Below are 7,232 nucleotides of genomic sequence, written 5' to 3'. Positions count from 1 at the left end.
GTCAAACACCTCACGGAATTTGATTTCTTGGTTTGAAGGTTTAGGGTCGTGGCTTCATCGGACACTCTAATTAATTGGCCTAGTATCATTTTTAGTGCTTCTGTTCTACCTCCTAGTTTCATAGTGCCTAGGGTCTTAAAAGTTTGCAAGTGGCCATTCAAACTCTGCTTTTTAATTGCAGTGTTTAGATCATTTACATTTAATGTGATTATTGATATAGTATGGTTTAAAGATTCCATTTTGCTATTTGTTACCTATCTGTCCCAATTGTTATTTGTTTCTTTCTTCTCTTTTTCTGCCTTCTTCTCAGGAACACAAAAAACTGAAATTCAAAATAGAAAGTATGGTAAAAGAGGTTCAGAGAAAGATTTGGGATTTTAGAGAATGGAGAGATTAGGTCAACTGGTGGTATAAAAACCAAAACCAAACCCGTTGCTGTCGAGTCGATTCTATAGGACAGAGTAGAACTGCCCCACAGGGTTTCCAAGGAATGACTGGTGGATTTGAACTGCTGACCTTTTGGTTAGCAGCCGAGCTCTTAACCACTGCACTGCCAGGGCTCCACTGGTGGTATAGAAATGGTTTAATGTAGAAAATATCATTTGACTTGGACTTTGAAATATTTTGGATATGAGTGATGGTGCAAAGAAGGCACTCCCTATAAAGAGAATGGAATGAGCAAAGGGATGGAGGCAGGGAAGTGTGAGTTTGGTTCAACAGATTGCCCAGGTGGCCTGAGGGAGAGTGGCAGAGAATATGTGGAAGGTACTTGTGGTGTTGCCAGTTTCCATCTGCACTTGGATCACCTGCAGATACCTGAGACACCTGTCAAAACCAAACTCATTACCTACCTTTCAAACCTACTCTCTCTCAGGAGCCCCTAATTTGATGTGGCATCACCATTTTCCTTAGAATACACCAGAAGCCTCTGAGTCTTCTTAATGCTTCCTTGTTCCTCACCCCTGTCCAGTTCACCTGCAGGTCACCTCTTAAATTTGAGCTTTCTTTTCTATTTTCATGGTTTTGGAGCCAGTGCGCTCTCTCTCTTGTCTGGACTATTGCATTTGCCTACTCACTGGTTTCTCCACTTCTAGATTACTCTCCCTTCAAACCATCCCTGACAATGGATGTGAAATTCTGTGTATATGTACATTTTTCTGGAGAGAGCCTGTAGCTTTCATCGAAGTCTTAAAGAGAGCCACAGTCCACAAAAGGATCTTTATTTCAAATGTAACAGTTAATGCCCATTTAATATGGTACAGTTGACAGACTACTGAACAAGAAGTCAGGAGACCTAAGTTTTACTTCTGGTGCTGCCACTGATTAGCTGTGTGATTTGGGGCGATGAGTTACCTGCTCTGCACCTGTTTCCTCCTCTGTAAAATAGAGGAAGATCTCTTCTGACCTCAAAATGTTATTATTCTATCGTTTACAAGCAGAACCCTTTAACTTTAGATATTCCACAGCTCATGTTCTCTCAGTCTCTTCTCCTTTGTTCTATTTCATTAGACAAACATTTATTGTTGTGTGCCATTCACTGAGTTAAGTTCTTCTGCGTGTAGAAAGATAAATAAGGCACTGTTTCTGCCACTTCAGGAGCTCACAGATAAGTAAACAAGAAATGTCTTACATGTTACAGCCGAGACTTACAGACCTCTGGGAGCACAAAGGAGGCTTTCTGGGTGAGGGGCTATCTAACTCTGCTGGGGAAAGTTTGGTGAGGGGTAGCAGAGGAGGTCACTATTGAATCTTGAAGGATGGTCAGAACTTCCCAGGCAGAGAAGGAGGAGGAAGGCATTTCAGGCAAAGGAAGCACTGTGTGAAGGCAGGGGCAGTAAGGAAGCTCCAAACTGGAAGAACAAGGAGTAGTTGGACATAGGTGAATGAATGTATGTTGAACGTCTGGGCTTTGAATGCACAGGGAGCAACAGGAGATGAGGCTGGAGGGAAATAAAGAGCTATGTACTTAAGGTCCTTACCTACAGCCTGAAAAAGTTTTGACTGTATCTGTAGGTGGTGGGAAGCTTTTGAATTGTTTAAGCAAGGGAGTGACAGTTTGATTTCTCTTTGAGAAAAATCACATTGACAACAAAGAGGAGGAGGATGGATTGGAAGGGAATAAGAGCAGTTTGGAAGTGATAAAGACCTGAATAAGCCAAGGGGGAAGCGGTGGAGGGAAGATAATGTGTTCCCTTTAAACCTATTACATTTACAGTTCCCAGGGAATATCTAGGTTAAAATGTCCAGGAAAAAAACCACAAAACCAAACCCATTGCCGTCAAGTCGATTCCGACTCATAGGGTTTCCAAGAGGCGCCTGGTGGATTTGAACTGCTGACCTTTTGCTTAGCAGCCACACTCTTAACCACTACGCCACTGCCACCAGGGTTTAGGAAGTTAGAAATATGATGCTCAGAAGAGGGAGCTGGATTAAGGAGAGTTTACTAAGTAAGCACTGACTGAAGCCACTAAAGAGAATGGCATCGCTTTGGGAGAGTGTGCAGAGTCAGGAGTGAAGGGGCCGATGGCTGAATTCTGAGAAATATTAACATCTGAAGTCAGGAAAAGGAAAGAGACTAGGAAGATGGCTGGGCTGCAAGGGGCTGAGAAGTGAAGGGAGGAGGAAAGGATGGCAGTGAAGAATCTACTCTTTAAATAAGGTTGGATGAGAACGGCTGAAGCAAGAGGATACAGAGTGGAGGGAGGTATTTTATTTTGTTATGTCTACTATGCAGTGATGAGTGAAGAGGTCAAAGTTAGAAACAGTAGAGATTGGGAACGACCCAATAGGATCTAACTCACACCTGGAGGGATTAAATTTAGAGAAGGGAGTAGGAGGGGCACTTATTCTCCTAAGAAAGGAGGAAGGATGTCAGAAAGAGTTTAATTCAGTGGTTCTCACACTGGAATCCCTGAGGGAACATTTTAAAAAATGCTGATAGCTGGGTCCCACCTAGGGTTTAATTAGCCTGCGGTGGGTCCTGGTATGTTTTCAAAGCTTCCTAGGTGATTAAAATCTGCAGCCAAGGTTGAGAACCACAGGTTTAATTGTAGGTAACTTCCTAGATTGGTGGTAATGGGATGGATTTGAGGAAGCTCACACTTGATAAAGTTTGGAAGAATAGGGAGTGGCAAAAGTTTGGGGTAGGTGAAGTGAGGAATGGGAAAAGAGAGAGAAGTAAGAAGGGAAGGGAACTAGCATCATCGTAGTGACTTTTCTGTGCCAGGCACTGGGAATACAGAAATAAATGTGGCTCAGTCCTTGTTCTCAAACACGTCAGGATCTTACTTGAGACAGAGAGACACCTCACAACAATCCTATGATGTAGCAGAATTATTGGCCAGTGAAGGTTTTTTTTCTTTTTCTATTATTTTTTAGTGGAAAAAAAAAAAAAAAACAGTCATTTCTCAGTATAGATTGGGTATGGCAATAATTTTGTAAGCATTGAGAGTAGCCTTTCTGGGGAGGGTGGGCACTGGGGAAAGAGCTCTTTTTATCCCAGGAGATCAGAGTGTTCTGGCTTTATCAGTAGGGCTGCAAAAAGATGTTGGTGCTGGTCTGGGATGTGGGTACACTACTGGGATCGCCTGCACCTGAGAGGTGGCTGAAATTGCTAATCACTCACAATGAGACACGTGGATGGCCACCAGTCTAGGGTGTGAGGCTTCTATGTTTGAGTAGGGTACTAAGGATTCACTTTTCTCAACAGCAGAGCTGTGAAAGGGCCTTCCTCCTGCCAGCACAGAAGACCTAACCTTTGCTACCATGGTCTGGGCCTGACCTGAGTCCACTGCCATTTCTTGAGCCCCTTGGAACTTCCCCTGGACGCTCAGCTTCTCAGGAGAAGGCCTCTGGTCTGCTGAGGACCCCATCCCTGCTGCTTTAGGCTCATGAGCTAGTCAGGAGGTGAAAGAGCTTTAACTGATGGTCCTAATGTGTGACAGAGTAGAACTGCCCCATAGGGTTTTCTTGGCTGTAATCTTTATGGAAGCGGTTCACCAGGCGTTTCTTCCGTGGAGCTGCTGGGTGGGTTCAAACCGTCAACCTTTAAGTTAACAGCCAATGGCAACCCGCTTGTGCCACCCAGGGACCTTCTCAAAAGCTCTAAGAGTTCCCTAGACACATAACAAAGAGGGGAAACTTGACTGGGTCACCATGAGTGTGTAGAGGGGGTTCCTTTTATTACCTTATTAGTGCCTTTTTAACTCTTTGGTGACCTGTGGACTTATGGTATCCCATCCACTATTTATGCCTCTGGAGTTCTTTGGGAATATACTTTTCCTGCTGAAAGTATCTATCTGCTGCCCTTCAGTGGGGACTCATGTAACAGCGAAAGGCAAAAGAAATGTTAGCTGAAGCAAAATACCTGGATTATGAGGCTTGCAAGTAAGGTACTGCGAACAGAGTGTGATTAGGTAAAATTTTGTCTCTTTTGGCCTTTGTACCCCTAGATAAGCCTTGTAAGCTTATTTATGGTTTCCTGCGTGATAGTTACGGAGCCCTGGTGGGCTTGGTTTTGGTTTTTGTGTATCATATTTGGAAAACCAGAGGTTCCTCATGTAACTTAATGGAAGGCACCCCACCATGTTTACAGAAACCAATAAGCAGGCGTGAGAACACAAAAGGTTCAGTGGTAACCATGTAGTTCCAGATAAGATTTCTCAAAATCCATATTACCAACCAAAAATTTAAACACACTCTATGACTCAGCATACTTCCATTAATGAAAACACATGGTATCAAAAAAAAAAAAAAAAAATCAAAGCAGAAAATAATAGGGTCACCAAAGTTAAATAAACTGGAATTGAGACTTGAAGAAATTAAGAAACTTGCCCAAGGCCACAAAGCTAGGAGCTATGCATTCAAAGAACAATCTGTTCCACCGTGAGTCCTTCAGACTCCTGGCCTGGCTTTGTCACAGAGGTTGGCCCCCTTTGGAAAATCCTGGTTGGATGTCACCTCAGTGTCCTCTTCCTTCTAAGGAATTAGGTTAGTCTCTTGGGCCCTAGAGCCCATTGGCCCTCCTCCTTCGGTCTCCTGTCCTCATTCTGTGAATTAATGTGTGAAATCCAGATGGGTTTCCATCCTAGGGGTGAGGGTAGTGGGTGGTCCAGAAAATTGCTGGATGGGCCACATCACAGCAATTAGATTTACTGTTGGATCTCTCCTCCATTATCCAGTGTTTTCTTTGTTAATGGACAGCCGTCAGCCCCACCCTCAGAGATGAGAAAGGAGGAATCAAGTTTATTTTCAGCCTGATGTCTGATATCTGTTAATCCTGAAGCCTCATCTGCTGACATTCTGATTCAGGTTTCTAGCTTTAGATGAGACTGCCCCTGCATAAAAACAAAACAAAACAGTGCCGACTCATAGCGACCCTATAGGACAGAGTAGAAAAGAATTGCCCTGTGGGATTTCCCAGGAGCAGCTGGTGGATTCGAACTGCCGAGCTTTTGGTTAGCAGCCAAATGCTTAACCACGGTGCCACCAGTCTATAGAATTATCTGTAATTCTGGTGTCAGAAACCCTGTTTCTGATTCTCTGGGCTCTTCTGAGGTCTGTGAAGCAGGCGGGCATTATGTGAATATAGTTCGCACTAAACCCGCCAGATAATCAGATAGTGCCACGGCAGCCCCAGCACTGTGTGAACTTACACAGTCGTTGTGGAGCACTAGGGTGTATTCTGGCAGGGCTGAGGACACTCAAAGTCCTCCCTACTTCCCTTTACCCTTCTCTTCTGCCTGGCACATGGTGGGCACCAAGTTAGTGATTGTATCAATGAATGCAGGGACTTGGGTGATCCTGCACAGTCCTTGCAGTCTTGGTGCTGAGTCACTTGCTGACCTATGCTGTGAAAAGAGCGGATAAGGAGAGGCAAAGGTTTGGGTGAAGGAGAAGGGAAGTGTTTAAGGTTCTCCATTTTGAATGGCCACATTGCAGATGAAGATGGCTCTGTCCCCATCTTTGGTCAGGGTGGAATGGGTGACCGAAAGAGATGAGATCGGTTCTGATGGAAATTTTTTCATCGGGGGGGGAGAAGAAATCCTCAAACAAGTGAGGAAGAGACGTTGGGAGTCTTCCTTCTGGGGATTTCTTAATCACAGGGTTGGGTGAGGAGGTATCCGGATTGGAAGTTGGAGGATGTGGAGATGTTGAGAAGGCCTTGCCCTGCCTGGGAAGAAGTGTGTGAAGGTGCTTTTTAAGAGACACTATTTTAGCTAAGTGCTGGGTTGCACAGCAATAATACTAATGATAATATAATAATTCTTTTGCTTTCATTCACTCATTCCAAGGGAAACACGGACTTCCCACAGCCCAGGCAAACTGTGGTGGTGGTGGTGAGGGGGCGTCGTCACTCGCGGTGGGTTCATGAACCGCCACTGGCTTCTTAGGGTGCCCTGAGGCAGAAATGCTACAATTGTGTCGGATATTTTGCGATTCCCTACAATCCCTGTGTAGTACCCTCGACTCCAAGATATCTAAAGCTCCTGGGGTCGAGCCTTGCATACCTGGGGTTAGGGGACCCGACTGGCCAACACATTTTTACTCTAGACGGTTTTTTCCGGAGACGCCTCTTCCCCGCCCCCATCCAAACTCCCCGGCGCCCTAGACGCCCTCCCCTCCCCCGTTCCCTCAGGGCAGGGTTCCCTCTGTAATTAATCCCGATGCTCAAACCAGAGGAGAGGAAAAAAGTGTTAATGAGGGAGCGTCCCAGACTGACTGGGCGGTCGTCGCTCGCAGCTAGAACACCAAGTAATTAAATTATTCTGGGGAGGGGGGATATGGTGGTGATGGTGTCAGGGAAATCTCCGTATGCATGGCAGGAAAAGCGGAGCGTCTCTCCCCACTAATTAAAATCATGGACGACCCTCCTTTCTCGCAGCCCTAGGGGAAAGGCAATCTTCCCATGTCTCAGATTCCACTGGATTTCGTGTAGCTGGGATTGTGAGCCAACAGAAGAGACCACGGCCATCCTGAGGGTCTGAGCGTTCCTACTCCGACAGGGGAGTCGGGGAAAACAGCCCCAAGAAGGACTGCGGACTGGGCCCAGGCCAGAAATCTAGGCCTTCCCCTCCCCACCGTCCTGGGCCCGGGTCACAGCCCCGGGGCCGATTCCCAGGACCCGGGAGGGCCGCGAGGCACCTGGAGGCGAAGAGCTGGGGGAGCGGCGTCCCCGGGAAGAGCAGGGCCGCAGACAATGGACGCGGCGGCGGGAGGGGCGGCAGCTGCGG

The sequence above is a fragment of the Trichechus manatus genome, unplaced genomic scaffold, assembly GCF_000243295.1.
Source record: "Trichechus manatus latirostris isolate Lorelei unplaced genomic scaffold, TriManLat1.0 scaffold00288, whole genome shotgun sequence".
Taxonomy (NCBI): domain Eukaryota; kingdom Metazoa; phylum Chordata; class Mammalia; order Sirenia; family Trichechidae; genus Trichechus; species Trichechus manatus.
Note: the sequence above shows the minus strand (reverse complement) of the source record.